Here is a 17,684-nt window from a genome sequence, read left to right as displayed (position 1 = left end):
CTAGTGTGAAGAATTGAGAAATAAGTTTCTTAATACTTAAGAATGGTACTAACTATTGAATTTGTATCTGGTGTTGAATAAACTTTTTATCTCATCTACATCTTTTTGAATATCTGTGTGAATTTTGTCTATTGTTCCTTCCTGAAATATTAATGTTGTTGATGGGGTTTAAAACTCTAACTTGCTCACTTTACCCATGCACTTCATCATCTATAACTATTGCATTTTCCTTAGTAAGATTTTGATAATTCTTTGTTTTAGTGAACTCGAAATATTTTGGGAAGCTAATAATGCTATAGCAGTCATCTATGACATGACCCACCTGGGAATAATATGTGCAACTCACACTAGGATTGTACTTTTTTTCTTTTCTTGTTTGAAAAACCCTAGATTTTTTGCCCTTGGAATATTCTTAAGCTTTGAGCTCGCTTTCCTAGTAATGACTCAATATACGGGTCATATAGTGTGGGTACGGGTCAGGTGACCCTAGTTGTTAGGTATCCAGTGGGTGGTGGTTGGGTTTTTAATCTTAGTAATGACTTGGTGGTACTAGTCATTAGGGCTAGTGATGAGTCATTAGGATGATCCTTAATCAAATTAGTAACTTCATGAATTGACTTGGATCTTAGTACGAGTGGCTCACTAAGATCCATGAAAATAGGTTACGAGTGGTAGGGTTGAGTCGTATGATGTCCAGTGTCCAAATCCCTTGGGTTATATGTTGGATACAACTAGACCATATGAGTCGTATGGTCCAATCACTTGTGGGATCAAGGAGTCATATGGTGTTTACTATATGGGTTTCTAACTACCTGTCTTGGTGACAACTCAAGGATGTGAGTCATACGCTGTGGTTGCGAGTCAAGGGGTCGACTCGTAACCACCTGCAGTCTTTTTACAATTTTTAGCTGGAGGCACTTTAGATATTTCTCACTTAAAACCCTTAATACCCCACGTCCCTATAACATTTTTTGTTCATTCATTTCATACTTTACAAGATTAAAGATCCTCTATACTCTCTCAAATCCTCTCATGCAAAATTGGCTAGGGTTTCTCCAAAGTGGTCATCTAAGGGCTTAAGAATCAATTTCTCTCCATGAATCTTTATAATTCAGGCATGTGACTCTTCCCTCATTGTTAGTTTACTAAAATCATATGTTTAAACCATTCTTTATGAATAATTAATGGTGATTTTGAATCCAAGGTTGAGGGGATTAAATGCATATCTATGTTTTAAATTGTGACTATATATATTTTTAATTAGGGTTTTGCACATGTGGGTGCATAGGAATGGTGATTTAATTGGGGTCATAGTTGAACCCCAAATTAGATGTTTTGGCTTTGATAATGACATACCCTCAACCTATTTGTGAAATTGTTAATGAGAATGATATTGTCACAAGTTGAATTATGTTTTTGAACTAAGGCTTTGGCATAACCATGATAATAATTGATGATGGACTTTATAGAGGTTTTTATGGCTATAAATTAAATTAAATTAAATACCTTATGGGGTACATGGAATCCCCCAAGTGATTTTAATAATGGAGTCTGTGGGGTATATGGGAATCCCCTAAGTGTTGTCTAATGACATTGCTTGCAATCTATAGTCGGTATGACGATACCACTTTATGATGCCTTAATAAATGACCCCTAGAATTGGTGGTTTGGTATGCTAAAGGTTTTAATTGGTCAATAATGGGGGTTGTGATAGCTAGCAGTGAACGTGTGGGTTCGAAGGACGGACAATGGAAACTCTTGATTGTCATCATGAGGTTTACGGTCTTGTTGACCTGTGTGCATGGTTCACACTATTGATATGATTGTATTTTGGTCTGGCGTGGGGTTAAGGCATTCCCTGGTTTTCCTTGATACCCTGATTTATGTGGCTAACACACACTGAGGCCCTTTTAGTAGGAGGAACTGAACCCATATAGCCCATGGGTAGATTTTTATGATGGTTAAGCTACCCAACCCAAGTTAAGATTTTAAATATATGTTAAACCTTGTTCCCTATCCTGACATAATATATATATATGTGTGTGTGTGTGTGTGTGATTGCATATGGTTATTTTGATTTGGTTTTGAATGATGGCATTATTTTACCTTTATCCCCGAGTTACATGCTAAGGTTCACTACACTAACCATCTTCGGGAAATGTATCCCTATACGATGTAGAAACCGGTCATACTACCATTTATCCTACTCAGAGACTTAGATTCGGGGACAACTTTCAGTCAGATTGAACTGATAAGCTTTCATACTCCGAAAGTCTCCATTTCATGCTATGGACTTCTTTTTATTTTTGTTATTTCTTTGGCTTTGGTTTTGTCTATGGTCAGGGGCATTTTCTGACCGAATGTTCTTTGATTATAGTTAGAGGCTTTGTCGGACTACTATAGGTATAGGCGGTATCGATATAGTGTTAGTATTGTTATTGGGATTGATATTGGTTGAATATTTGGCTTTGGTTGTTTAGTTATGGTTATAGACTTACTTCATTGTCTTTAGATTATTATTATTATTTTATCTTGTTATGTGTTCGAAATTCATCCGGCAAGGGGGTGAAGGGTGGTTAACGGTGGGGTATTTAGGGGTGGTCTCCGATCCTGATTGGACTTGAGATATCCGACACGACTAGGTCCTGATTTGGGTTGTGTCATTGTTTCTTGGTTGATTACTAGAAAATCATTGAAACTGATTTTCGAGTATTTCAAAGTTGTTTCCACTCCTGAGAATTTGTTTTCCTACTTGAGGGATAGACTTCCCCTAATTAGTTTGAAAAAATTTGTTCTTTCACGTAAATTTATTTTTGATTCTCATCCTGTAAGAAAAATGAGTATGCATGATCCATTCTAGGCAAAGGATTTAACATCAAAATATTTCCCCTATCTGGTGCATAAACACTGTTTAAACCTATTAAAAATTAAATTGGTTTTTGATTCTTTTAGGACTTAATCAGTTGTTCTTACCTTCACAGGTGCACACACAATTACATCATATGTTTAAATTAAGGGAATCAAGTTCATCCCATAATTTCTTTAATTTAGTGAAATAACCTACTATGTCACCAATACCCTACACTAAACCTAAAATCTCCTTTTGTAGATGATAGAGCTTAGCACCATTGGATTTCCCAACCCTAAGCTCCAAGCTCTCCCAAACTTTCTTTGATATTTTTGAGTAGACTACATGATCCCCTATTTTCTTTGATAGTGAGTTTAATAACCAATATACGACCTGTAACTCCAATACTTAAAGTCAGGAGCAGTCAGATCTAAAGCCTTACAAGCTCTATTGATGAAGCCAAGCTTCTTCTTTGTGAATAAATCTCTCAAGACTGACCTTCTCCAACATATAAAATCTCTTCCATTAAAATTATAGCTCACAAAGTTCATTCTAGGAGAATCAGAAGCATTGAGATGGTATGAATAATTGATATTGAAATAGTGGAGTTCCCTGAATTCTCAATGATGGTAATATTGAAAGTTTGGGATGTATTTATTTCTTAAGTCATGATTTATTTCTTAAATTTTAGATCAATAAAGATGATTTATTTTGTATCAAGCTTTGCTTTGATACCATGTAAGAATTCAACAATGTTGAAAAAATTTGTGAATGATTTTATTCATTGCTCAAACCTCTATTTATATATGTATTCAATACAAAAAAAGAAAGAAAGATAAAATCAAAGAAATAATAAATTTTTCCTACAAGTATTAGCTAAACTTGTCATACAAGTATTGTAAATTTTTCCTCCAAGTATTGGATAAAGTTATAACTAATTAATATTCTCTCATATGTTTTTCATGTGCTTTGAAATAAAAGAAAAATTCTTTTGTTAAACAATATAATTAGTGTATAGATTTGGCATCAGGTCCTGTCATTTTCACTAAATTTCTTTCATATATAGTTGTCTATTACTGAAGTTCAATGATCTATAGTAATTGAATTTTCTAGAAAAATTACTATGACCACCATCTTAACCATGATAGAAACCATGACTATAACGACCACATTGCTACGGTTGTCCCTGCGTGCGATTAAATGATGATTGCTACACAAAGTTCACTAATTGAGCAGCGTAAACTATCAAATTTATGAGTGGGGGAGAAGAAATGTATGGACATTTCGTGGATGAATTCATGATCCAGTAGAAGATTGAGAAGTTATAAATATTATGAGATGGGTTTAGAATGGGAAAACAAAGCCGTCATAATTTTCTTAGTTTCTCATTTCCTATTTGTAAAAATTTAGATTCTCTCAAGTTCCTCAAGCTCTCTCCATTTTCCTCCAAATAGCCACCCTAATTTTCCATTAAAGTTATAAGTGTTCTTCAACTTGTTTCTTGTAAAGCAGTCCATAAAATCACCTTCTCTCTTTCATGTCTTCAAGTATATTAAAGAGTTCTATAATAGGAGTGAAGTAGAGAGTATTATAGATGTTGGCAACTAAAATATTGTCACTCTCTTTCTAAGATTCAGGTAAAAATTATATATTATAATCTTGGGTTCTTTTACCTATTTTCATGTGATGCTTGTGTTGACTTTATTCTCCTGTTTTAATAGACTAGAGAAGGTTACTAAGGCTGTAATTGAAGGAAAATATCATATTAAGACAACATAGATAAGGTGTTACCCTTACCTCTAATTATAAACTTGTTTGAGCATTCTAGACGTTACATGAAATGGTGATCAAAAGTCGTGTGTTATAGTTTTTTAATTACATTAAAATGTTCTGAGGTTGTAGTTTTTTTGTGAAGTGTAGAGGTTGGGGTAAGGCTGAAATAATGATTGGCTAAAGCTGTTTTGGAGCAAATTTGTAAAGGTGTAGCAATACATCATTAAATCTGAAATTTGTATAAGTCCACTGTTCATCTCATGTTGAATATTGTTATTTATATGTTAAGAAGTCTGGAGAGTGCTGTGAAACCTCATGGTAAGGTCATTTTATGTAAATAATTATACCAGGTAGAGTGTATGAAAGAACACCCTTAATTAGAAGGATTACATGTTTGCAGCCTCATTTCTATTTTGATGAGTTTAAATGTCCCAAGTTGGTTGGTTGAATGCTACTATTAGCTTTATTATTTGACATTTGTTGTAGATAAAAATAATTGTATTAAAGTCAGGTCAGCAATTCATAAGTTATATGAATTTGAAATTGAGGTATGTAAAGCCATTTGATTCAATATTATTTGACATGAAATTTTATTCTTGTGTTACGATAAACAAAGTGATATTTCTAAGTGATCTTCATGGTAAAAGATACATACTGATGGTGATGATGTACAATCTCCAATGTATTTAATGATCTTCTTTTTATGGTCCATGATTTTACAAATATGTCAAAGTACTTCTATATGTTTTTATTATCCTATACTAATATGTTTATACTTTCAAGCACTAGTATGACAAAGATATTCTAAATAGAAAGTTTCATAAGTTATCTTCCAAGTCAAATAAGTTTCGTTAAGTCAATAAAATCCTACATTACTCATGTTACAACTATTTATATGTTAGATACATACTCTGTATATTATACATTTTACATTTCCTTAAGTTGAATATACATTTGTATCTAATTTGAATCTGCCCATGTGCCTCATTAGTTCACATGTTTATGCACCATTTCATTTACTTCGCCTACTAATTGTTTAGCTATTGTATCATCTTATAGAGTCCTTACCTATTTATTTAAGGATTCACATGTTTTCACTAGATATGCACATATGCTTCTATTTAAAGTGTAAATCTTTGTTGTGTCATATGAGTTCTTAATTATTATATTGATGTTACATTTGTTTCTGAAGTCATTATTACTGTCTCAAGTATACTGTTCATATGCCTATAGTTTTAAAAGCTCAAAAATATTATAAACACAAAAAGAACAATCTTAAAGAGTAAAGAAATAAGGTAAAGTGAATTAATGTATTTATGAGTGGTATCCAGGGGCCAAGGCCTGGCATGGGTCGATTTCAATTATTGTATTTATGGGTGATATCTACGGGGTGAAAGCCTAGCATGGATCGATCTCAATTTGTATATTCATGGATAGTATCCTAAGAGCAAAATCTTAGCATGGATCAATCTTAGTTTGTGTATTTATGAGAATAGTATCTCAAGGGTTAAAATGTCTAGCGTAGGTAATCCTCTATTACCACTGATCAGTTGGTCAATTGTACTATATGTCTTACAAAGTTTATAAAGCAAAGAAAAGAATGTAGTGTACATGATCCCACAAGTATAAGCTAAGGTGGTCTTTTATCCTTATCTATTTATTTGTGCCTGATTTTGTTTGAGCTCTTGTATCATAAGGCCACTTTAAGCCTCACATATTTAGTACATTCTTTCATACTGACGTCCCTCAAGGAGGATGTTATGTTTCATATTACAAATACAGTTACTCCAGCCAATAGATCTCTCCATCAAAAACACAAGATATATACTCAAAGAATTTTGATGAGCTCCAAGTTGATTCGGGGTTTGTCTATTCTTTAGCATATATTTTTGATATTGTATTATAGTTAAGGGTATGGCGGGGTCTTGACCCGATCTAAACTAAGTTATCTATCTTTTAAAGGCTTTGTAGACTAATGCTAAAATAAAGTACAATTGTATTTTGTTTTCTAGTAATTAAGGTTTCAACGATCAAGTCATGTACATCTATTTTGGGTGTATTGATCTTAATCTTTTTAACAAGATATCTTATCTATACTCATCAAAGTTTTATAATTATCACAGTTATATACACAATAAGCATAAATTATAAATTAATTATCTCAAATCTTTAAGGCATCAAATGTTCGTCTTTCTTAATGAAATTTGAGGTGTGACATAAAAGTTCTATTTTATGTTCAATATTAACTTATACAACCCCATCTAAATTTGATATCTAATTTAAACTGATAACATATATAATTCAATCATATTTGAATGTTATTACTAATATAAAGTAGCAATCCTTATGTTTTTCTTAATAAATTTATTATGAATATAATTAATTTTTAATGGTGTAGCAAAATGCAGAACTACTATTCAAGAGCCAATTAACTCGAGCTCAGCTCGACTTCACTCGGGTCCTGTTATACCTTAGTGAACCTTGTTTGAGTTTGACTTGATGTTGTAAGAAGCTTGGTTAATTAGGTTGGACTTGGGCTTGACATCCAAGCTTAACTGTAATAAAATTATGAAAAAATGATAAAAATGACACTTCACTTTAAAATAATTTCACCAAAAGAACCACTCAAATTAATTACTTGTAAGTTAACCGCTCAAACTAATTCCTAATTTTATCCATTTTGATGGCGGTGGTTTTAAAAAAAAAAAATTGTTATTTCATTTAAAAAAGATTGTTGTTCCATTTTTCTTATAGAAAAGAATTTAGCTTTTTCATTTTCTCATTTCACTACTACACTTTTTAAAAATAAAAAATTATTGTTCATTTTTTTACACTATTTCTTTTTTTTAATGTTCTTTTTTAAAAAAAAAAAAATCTTTTCTTTAAACTGATATATTATTTGTAATAAAATATAATAGTTTTGTAGTTTTTATACACAATCTATATGAATACATATTCTATATAATAATTATATAATTTCTATACACATTCAATACAATCTTTAACTGAAATAATTATTCAAAGAAAAATTTTCATTTATATACAAAAATGTGAATAGTTAAGAAAAAGAATAGCCAAGGTTTTATTAATTAATTAAAATAAGGTCATTTTCTTTCTTTTTATTTTCCTTTTTACAGCAGTAATTTTTTTAAGAAAAACATTTTAAATTTTTTTTGAAACAAACTTTTTTCATTTTTTTCAAACTTTTTTTGTACAACATTTTTTCATGTATCAATATTGTATAAATGGTGTGTAAACGTGTATATATGATATACAAATAGTTATGTAGTGTATATCTAATGCATTGATATTGCATAAATAGTTATGTAGCGTATGTATAATGTATCAATATTATATATATAATGTATAAAAGTGTATCAATATCATATAAATTGTGTATAAATATTTATCGATATTGTATAAATAATATATAAATGTGTATCGATATTGTATAAAAGTTATGTAATATATCGATATAGTTATTTAGTGTATGTATAATGTATCAATATTATATATATAATGTATAAAAGAGTATCAATATCATATAAATGGTGTATAAATATTTATCGATATTGTATAAATATTTATACAATATTGTATAAAAGTTAAGTAATATATCGATATTATATAAATCATGTATAAACATATACATATATATATATATATATATGATGTATAAATATGTATCACAAATATATATACATCCATCTACACTGTTTATATAACCAACCAAACCCATCCCCCATCCCTACCCGACATCCCCACACAGTTTATACAACCCACCCCAACCCCAACCCCAACCTTTCCGCCTCCCCAATAAAAAAAAAAAAGAATAAAATGGTTACTTAGAGAAGAAACTTTGTGTTCTCTATAAAATTTCTCAGCCTAATTACGATTTGATAGAGAACAGGTCTTGAATCAAGATTCAAATCCAAATTAGATCCATGGAATCCTGTGGTCTTTGATGGTACAAACCTTTCTCTCAAAAGGACTTAATTAGCTCAATAGTGCTAAGTAATTACCAAATTCATGTAGCAACGATTACTTGAGGAATTTACTATATTTCTAATGATCTTCATAAACATTTTTCTGAAAAGATTGGCAGGGCCACAAGACCAAGGAGTCAGAGGTCTAGCTCAACATTACTAAGTAGTTACCAAACACCAGGTGCAACCCGTCGGAGGTCCATTTCAGACCACCAAAAAATATTTTTCTGATCTTTCAAGTGTTGTGAATCCTCCATCCCTCTAATTTTTCCTCCGGCGAAGTTGAAATTTTGACCGCCGCCGATCCTCCGTCGTTCTCCGAGACATTGTCGGCAGTGAAAACTAAAACAAAGGTCAGCAAAGTAGAAGGTGAGGGCTATTTTTTTTGGTAAATAAGAGTTTTTAGAATCACCACTTTTACTGTTTTCAATCACAAAATAGCATCCAAAGTTGAATTCGATTCTTTTTTTTATTTGAAGTTTGCATCAATGGTGGAACAGCTGTTTATCAAGTTCATCGATGTTATAGTTATGGAGCTTTATCGAAACAATAGTCTTGTGAGGTTGATCCTCTGTGATGGTTTCGTCAGAGCCCGTCGAAGATGGAAGCTCGTGGATTACTAGTTAACGGAATCTGATGGAGTGAGATTTCTCTGGTGGGTGAGTAAGCTGAAAGAAGAATGGTGAGGTTAATTATTTGGTCTGAAGAATATGCGAAGAAGAAGAAGTGAAGAAAAAGATGCAGAGAGGAAGAGAAAGCTATATTTTTGGTAAACCAAATGGCGTCTACTTTTCTGGTAAAATAAATGACCAAGTAGTTACTTGGTGTAATTATCCCTTATGCAAACGCATATTATATGCAACATTTATTCAGTTTTTATAAACATCATATACGAAAATATAAGTCATATAATAATTATAAAGTTTTTATACACATTCTATACAACAATCATATAGTTTCTATACATATTTTATACAATTTTTAGTCGTAATTATTGTTCAGATACGCATTTTATACAACAACTATATAATTTCTATACAATTCTTATATATATTTTATACAGATACATATTTTATATAACAACTATATAATTTATATACACACTCTATCTAGTTTCTATACTTTGATCTTATATAGGTACTTATACAATAAATATATAATTTCTATACAATTGTATTTAATTTTTATTTTTTAAGAAATAGAAAAGCAAATTTTTTATGGCCTGGACTGACCACAAACAAAACTACTGGCCCGTATTTGAGCCTATGGTCATTTTATGGCCTGTCAGCCATACTAATGTCATTCAATGGCCATTGAGTCATTCGATCATATTGGCAATTTTCAGTCTTTTCAACTTTGATCATTCAGTCTTTTTCGAAAAATATTTTAATGTTTTTATGTTTTTTGCCACAATTTTTTAAACTAAAAAATAGTTTGCTTTTTTTCTTTTGGTTGTTTAAAAATAACAATTAAATATAATTGTATAAAAATGTTATAATTTATGTATAGAATATGTACTCATATATGAATATGTATAGAAATTATATAGTTATATCAAATATGTACTATATATATAAAAAAGAAAATTGTATAGAATATGTATAGAAAATTATAGTTGTTGTATAAAATATGTATCCGAATAATAATTGCAGCCAAAAATTGTATAGAATGTGTAGTATAAAATATGTAAAAAAAAAAAAACTATATAATTATTGTATAAAATGTGTATCAAAACTGTATAATTGGTTATAGAATATATTTGTTGTATATGATATTTATAGAAAATGTATAATATTGTATAAAAAGTGTATCTGAATAATTGTTGCAACATTGTATGTGTTGTGTTAAAAGTTTTATAATTGTTGTATAGAACAAGTATATGTATAGGATGTGTAAAAAGATATATTTACTGTATAGAATATTTATATGTATAAGATGTGTATAGAAACTGTATAACTATTGTATAGAATATGTATCTAAATAATTATCTATAAATTTACATTTTTTATATATTGATTATACATTTTTTTCACACGAGAGTTATGTAAAAAAAATAGAAGCTAAGAGTTGAGGTTGGGGTTGGGGGCGAGGGTGTCTAGAAAATCACATTTGATTGTTAAAGAAATTAAAAAAGCAGATTTGTTCATTTTATAAAAATAGAGCAGCCAAAAAAAGCAAAAAGAAAAATAAGAAAAAAAGAAGTACGAAGTAGCGAGCAAAAAGGCCAAAATGGCGCTATATAAGGGAAATGCAAAACTAATGGTGTCTCGGTTGGTACTTGTTTGGGCCGAGTGACCATTTGTGTCCGTTCCCCAAATTAAAATGACCATTAATTGGAATTACTTGGCTCAACCGGCTTGTGTAATGTCCAATGGCCCAAGCATGAGTCATTAATTTTGAAAGTAAAAACTACATAAATCCCTTAGTAAGTGAAAGTAATTACATAAAATTTCTTCGACCTTTCTCTCTCCGAATTTTGAGAAATATACTCATATGTTTGGTCAACCTCATACATTGCTGAAATGTATGATAAAACTGATCAGCTTATATTTATGGAAAGAGAAATCTGATAATATCAACCTGTTCCTTAATTAACGCCATTAATTATCCAACATTTAGTGGTGTATGATTAAATAGAGTAACTGAAATTTAAATTCAAAAAATATGTTAAACATCACATTAAATTTTCTTCTTTGTTGAATTACGTTCAGTGAAAAAAAAAGATCGCCTGCTACTTTCTTCAGTTCTCAAAAAAATCAATATGAAAATCCCCATATTATTGCGACATTTGGGCATTTGGGAGTGGGAAATTATTTATCAATCCTACAAAAGTGATGCAATTATTGTTTCGGAAAGTATAACTTTCTTGAAATTAATTGCTACAATCGCGATGGAATTGAATATTAATGAAGTTCATAAAAAAATTGAATTAAAATACATTGTTGAGGGTAATTCTTCTCCAATTATCATAAGGAATGATAATGGAGTGAGAGTTTACACTGAGTTGAAGAAACAATTCTCAAGATTAGTTAATTTTTCTCTGTGTATATCCTCTTTCGACAAATCGAATAAGAATATCGAGTTTGATAGAGAAACAGTCATTGTACTTTGTATTGAAGGTAGTGAATATGATTCGATTGTGTTAACGATCATTGAAATATGTTTCAGAATTTAAAGTGAAGAATTTTATTACTGATTGTAAGAAAACCAAAATAAAAGTCGTTTAGCTTTATAAGGATAAGTAAACTTTGATTACGGTAATGGCAAGATATGCAATGGCAAATGAATTCAACTCCAAAGCAAGACGATCTGACAAACAAATGTATGAACCAAATTTTTATTTTAATATGTTGATGATTTAATGTATGGTTGTAATCTATCATAAGTTTTGAACAAATTGTTGTCTTGAAGCAGCTTTTTGGTGAAGTTTAAATAATAGTAGTAACGTATAATATGAAGTTATACATTCGAACGAATGTATAATGAAATCATAACAGCCGCAAATTAAGCATTTTAACTGTAATCATGAATTATATATCTATATAATATATTGACTATGTGTTTGTATTTGATGCAGCTATGTTCTACACTGTCGTAACAAATACTGTAAATGGGTCTTGAAGGCGTCTTGTATGAATCATTCAAAAATATTTGTTATTAAAAGATTTGATTCGGAACATACATGCAGTCCTAGTGATAGAGTAATAAATTACTTGGTTGCGACAACGACTTTTGTAAGTGAATTTACAGCACCAAAATTGATTAATCACAAGAGAATACACACACCCGTGGACATAATTGAAGAGATGAAGTTGAAATTAACTACATGAAGGCTTGACGTGCAAAAGAGAAAGCAATTGTGATGCTTAGAGATGGACCAACAGATGGATATCGAAAAAAGCCCCGTTATATCTATATGACTAACCAAGTGTATCCTGAATCGCACATTTGAAGCAGATAATTTGTTTTTATATATGCTAATGGTTAGTTTGGTTTTGATGGAATAATCATTTTACTTAGTTTATGTTGATACTTTGGAATAAATTTGAATTATGTTTTACATTGTTATCTGATGTTTAGTTCTTAATAACTGTTTGACATTTTCATAATAATGTTATACATTTTACATATATAATATTGCGTTGCCTTTATAACGTATTTACAGGTGTGTAAATACTATCTAATTTGAAAACTATAGCAGTAACAATTTGTTTAAATGTATTGTAAATCAAATAGTTAAACATTAAACTATCATATCTATGTAATGCATAACATTGTCTTATAACAGACCACATATACTCATTCATGTTTAAACAACAAAAGAAAAGGCACGCTCATGTATCGTATTTCATTCAAATCTAAGATGTCATTCTATAGTGTGATATGTGTATGATAATGTATTATACTTAAGCGTATATGTATGATAAAGATTATTTTGGTATTATGGACTCATATTTGCATACCAATCATACTTTTAATAGTGAAAACATTCACAAAGTAATAAATGTAAAATACCTTAACAGTATGTTATAAATGTATGATATAGTTGTATATTTTAGTAATATGTATGATGTTAAAATATTTGTTATTTTCTATTAAGTTATAAACTTTTAACAAATGTATGATGTTATGTAATACATTACTCTAATATGTATGAGACACATGTTCAATATATTATTAACTTATAACAGATTTTACATACTGGAATAATAATACAATGTATTAGATATACAATAACATATTAATGTGCAATTTATTTTTATACGTTATATATAATATAATGTACGATAAATGTGATATCTACTAAACTACATAGTAACAATACAATAAGGTGTACATCATTGCAATACATTTCTTCAAAAAGATATGTATGTATAAGAACATTTAGGACATCCATAAAATCTAAATTAAAATCCAACACCACAAAATGAACAAGTATTGTAGTTGTTTAACATCAACTACTAAAACAATAATTAGATGTTGCCATGCAGACTATTATAAAAAAGTGTTACTCTAAAGTAACAATTGCACTTTCATAAGTTGAATGGAGATAACTATTTCTTGAACGAGGTGGATTGTCATTATCACTAATGAACCCTTCATTTGCCTTTGTTAATGCCACAGTAATGAAGCATAGCGTGCATGTTGACTTTCAGCATCAAAATCACATGAATGCACTTGCAGTCCCTCACTTAATATTTCAGCATATGCAAGCACAAAGAAGCCACAGTCCCTTATTTGAAAAAAAAATAATGAAATAACAGTCCGTTCAATAATTATAACATGATAATACCTATAAAAAAATAAATCAAAATCACTTACAAACTTATCAGATGTTTGTTGTGGTATATTTTGAGTATAGTCAACATCAAATGAATTTTGATTGATAAGCTGAGTGCACTGACCAAGCTTTTCTTGTACGCTTCTAGTGTTGACCAGTCAGTTCTCTCTGTCTTTTTAAAAAAATCGCTATCTGTTTTACAAGTAAGTAGGCAGCCTCACTGCCAACTTTTATATTTTATTTGGTGATTTTCTTTTCCTTGTACTTGATAGTGAATCATACACACGCATCACTCTCTCCTTCAACACAATCACAGCCAACACCCAGTGAAATTTTTTACCACAATTTACTGAAACATATACCTCATCGATCATATGTCATGGTAATCTAGAAGGAATATAGAATTCATTAATTGTATTTGTAATTGCATCTTCATTCTTAGCTACAACATATGATTCTGCATATTTTTCTTGTGTGGGTATCTAAACTGTTGGAGAATCTGCATAATAGCGACTATATGTCTTCTCGATATATATTTTAAAGAAGCAGTTGTTTGTTGTATATCTATAATCATCACACAATTATAGCTTTGATTTCTTTCTCAAGTGGTAGAAGATCACATCTAAATGCTACATATGCAAACGTGGTAAAAAATAAAAATCATGTGTAGTAATACAACCGATTATTCAGTTTTTAGTACATATCTGTTGTATCACATTAATGTTTGTATGACTGCCACTACATATATGATAAAGTATTATAGTTCCTTATCTATGTATGATGTAATATTTTTCTGTCGGTTCTAATAATAACTTCAGTTTCTGACTCTAAAAACCTGTATGATATGGTACTACAATTAAGTTTCTAACAATAATAGGTGCTACATGTACTCTTAGGTATTAAATTTCAGTTTATATGTATGAAGCAATATTTAATTGCAGATGCTACATCATTTTACTTCATTATTAGACATAACATATTAACACATGTTTAATGTATGATAAGAAAAGGTGCTACATGTATGATAATATGTTAAACAAAGTTTTTAGAAATAAAAAGGTTCTACATGTATGTACTATGTTATACATAGCTTGAAATGTATAATACATATGCAGAAGGTATTAGTCCTATTTTCTACAATAGAGGTATTTAACGTCAGTTTAATACATAATGATTTACTGCAGATAGTATTTAATAAACTAATGTATATTGCACATTATTTTACTTTGGTATTATGTATAACAATAATGCATATTCTACAATATTCCAACTTCAATTTTTTTTACCTCAGATGTTACTTCATTATTATACATCATTTTCTATGTATGATGTAAGATTTTACTGCAGATTCTAAAATTAACTTCATCTTCTAACAATAAGTACATCTATGATATGGTATTACAGTTAAGTTTCCAACAGTAACAACATGTATGATATGGAAGAAAGTTAGTTTAATTTACCTCATTGTTCCATCATGTTTTGCATTGTGATATCAAGTAAAACTAATTCTTTGACTATGGCTATGGAATGATGAAGTCCAACTGTGGATAACCTAATGCTAAATAATTTTTCAGATAGTGATTGTCAGTTTGTTTTCTGCCCAATTACCAATATTTAAACATCACAAAAATTTATTCTTTGGTAGTGTTATCAAAAAAAATTTCAAATAACTTACTTGTCAGCATGATATTTCAATAACCCTACGGAAAGCCATTGAGAATAATCGAAAATCAATTCATTAGGCAACTCTTAGCAAATGGTACAACCATCGAAAGCATACTTCTGCTTCTCTTCATTATCGGAATTGCCCTCATCCTTAGAGCTTGAACCAAATTTTATGATGTACGAGAACCTAAACCCTTGACTTCTTTCGGTCCCTTTTACTGGTGCTTTCATGGCTTTACGCTCCCGAACTTGAGCATCTGAGAAATCAGGTAAAAACTAATCACCTTGAAGCATTCATTGGCTCTTGGTCATATTTGGAATACCACATTCAATGACTTTATAGATGGAGGTGTTGACAAACCAAATAATAGTGCATCAACAACGTCTTGAACAGATTCCATTATTATGCCTCCGACATCATTCTACATGCACGTATATGAATGTGTTATGTATAAAATCTAACATATGAATGTATAAATATAATTATACATAAGATATGTATGTATAAAGGAAATAATACATAGCAAAACACAAGAAACAACACATAGCAGTTATATATATATATATATATATATATATATAAAAGGTGATTAATCCATAGTCTAACATATCGAATTACACATAACCTAAATGTGTATAAAGATATTCATACATATCCATAAACAATCAGCAATACGGAACAGTTATCGTTGCAATAAAAATCACAAGTTAGATCTTTGACAAAGTGCTCGGTTTCTATCAGAAACTCAATTCTCTTACCCATCATATATAAAGCAAAAAATATGTTATCCTAAAAACATCATCTCTCAAGTTTCACCAAGAACAAACGGCACTGGTAATCTGAAGACAAACCATGTCGAAATCATGGAAGAATCAAGATCCCAAAATCTTGATATTCAGTTAAGAACATTATGTCCCATTTTCTAACTAAGGTGCTATATGTGTATAGATAGATTTATAGTAAAAAAACAACAGGATTGATAAAAAAATACCGACAAATCTTAAATATTAGGACTGTCATTTTTTTTATTCTTCTTCGTGACTTTGTTCTTTATTAATCATTTTCTCATCTATATAAAATAATAAAACGAATGTATAAATATTTCATCAAAGTAATATACAATAGAATGAAAAAAAAATTATACCGGTGAGATGAATTTGTTAGCTATTAAGCTTTCATATGATTGTATAAATGTTAATATACATAACCGATATATGTATAGTGTTAATCATACATATCAAAAATCCAAGTGTTAAAACATAAAAGTTTATATATATATGTGTGTGTGTGTGTGTGTGTGTGTGATTTAGGAATAGTATTACATAACTAATTATACATAACAAATATATGTATAATGATAGTCATACATATCTATATAAAGTCGGTAACACTTAACATTCATATATGTAACATTAATTTAATATACCTTCTGATCGCTTTAAACATCATTTATTGTTGAAAATTCAGTATGCGTGTTGACACATGCTTGAATATCGGTGTCCACAGGTTGAATTGCAACTAATTCATCATTTGTGATTTCAGTTACCGAACCCTTGCCCTCATCTTCATGCTATTTAATAATGTAAAAAAAATAGGATTACATATGGTGGTTAGACAGATTTATAGCAACAAACCAACATTATTGATAAAAGAGTACCTACAAATCCTCAAAATGTGGATTGTCCCTTTTTTCGATTCTTCTTCGGGACCTTATTCTTTATCAACCATTTTCTCATCCTATATAACATAAAAAATATGCTTGTATGAACATTTCATCAAATTAATATAAATTTAAATGAAGAGACATTTTACACCGGTGATTCTTTATTTTCTTCTTTCTTTAGAACTTTAACGACTTCAGCAGGTAAAATGGATATTATCTTACCAGTTCAGCAATCTTTTTATCAACCTTATAACGTACAGAAAAAAATATAATATTAGAAACACCTCAATATTTTTTTAAAAAAATTATCAATAAGAAAATTAACTTACGTATTAGTTGATGTAAGTCTTTATCTCCTCTATGTCTAAAGTTAACTTAGAAGTCCCTTCAGTCGTTATGGTAGATGAAGGAGCAGACTTGACTTGGTCACAATCCGGAAACACACCAATTTCTCCTTGATGACCATG

At 29.9% G+C, this 17,684-nt stretch overlaps 2 long non-coding RNA genes across 3 annotated transcripts; one reads left to right on the top strand and one right to left on the bottom strand.

Annotated features, from left to right (window-relative positions):
- Positions 1–8,327: 8,327 nt before the first annotated feature.
- LOC107851679 lies at positions 8,328–9,505 on the top strand. Of its 2 annotated transcripts, XR_001669122.2 has the most exons (3): positions 8,328–8,588; positions 8,719–8,976; positions 9,087–9,505. It is a non-coding gene; the product is annotated as an uncharacterized LOC107851679 (long non-coding RNA). The 2 variants fall into 2 exon arrangements; XR_007053117.1 differs by having other exon boundaries at positions 8,330–8,976.
- A 4,009-nt stretch (positions 9,506–13,514) lies between these two features.
- LOC107849954 lies at positions 13,515–17,116 on the bottom strand. Its single transcript, XR_001668350.2, has 3 exons — positions 16,981–17,116; positions 15,564–15,975; positions 13,515–15,446 (listed from the first exon to the last, which is right to left on the bottom strand). It is a non-coding gene; the product is annotated as an uncharacterized LOC107849954 (long non-coding RNA).
- Between the last annotated feature and the right edge of the window lie 568 nt (positions 17,117–17,684).

This window comes from Capsicum annuum, chromosome 3, assembly GCF_002878395.1.
Source record: "Capsicum annuum cultivar UCD-10X-F1 chromosome 3, UCD10Xv1.1, whole genome shotgun sequence".
Lineage (NCBI taxonomy): Eukaryota > Viridiplantae > Streptophyta > Magnoliopsida > Solanales > Solanaceae > Capsicum > Capsicum annuum.
Note: the sequence above shows the minus strand (reverse complement) of the source record. Positions and strands in the feature narration are given on the sequence as shown.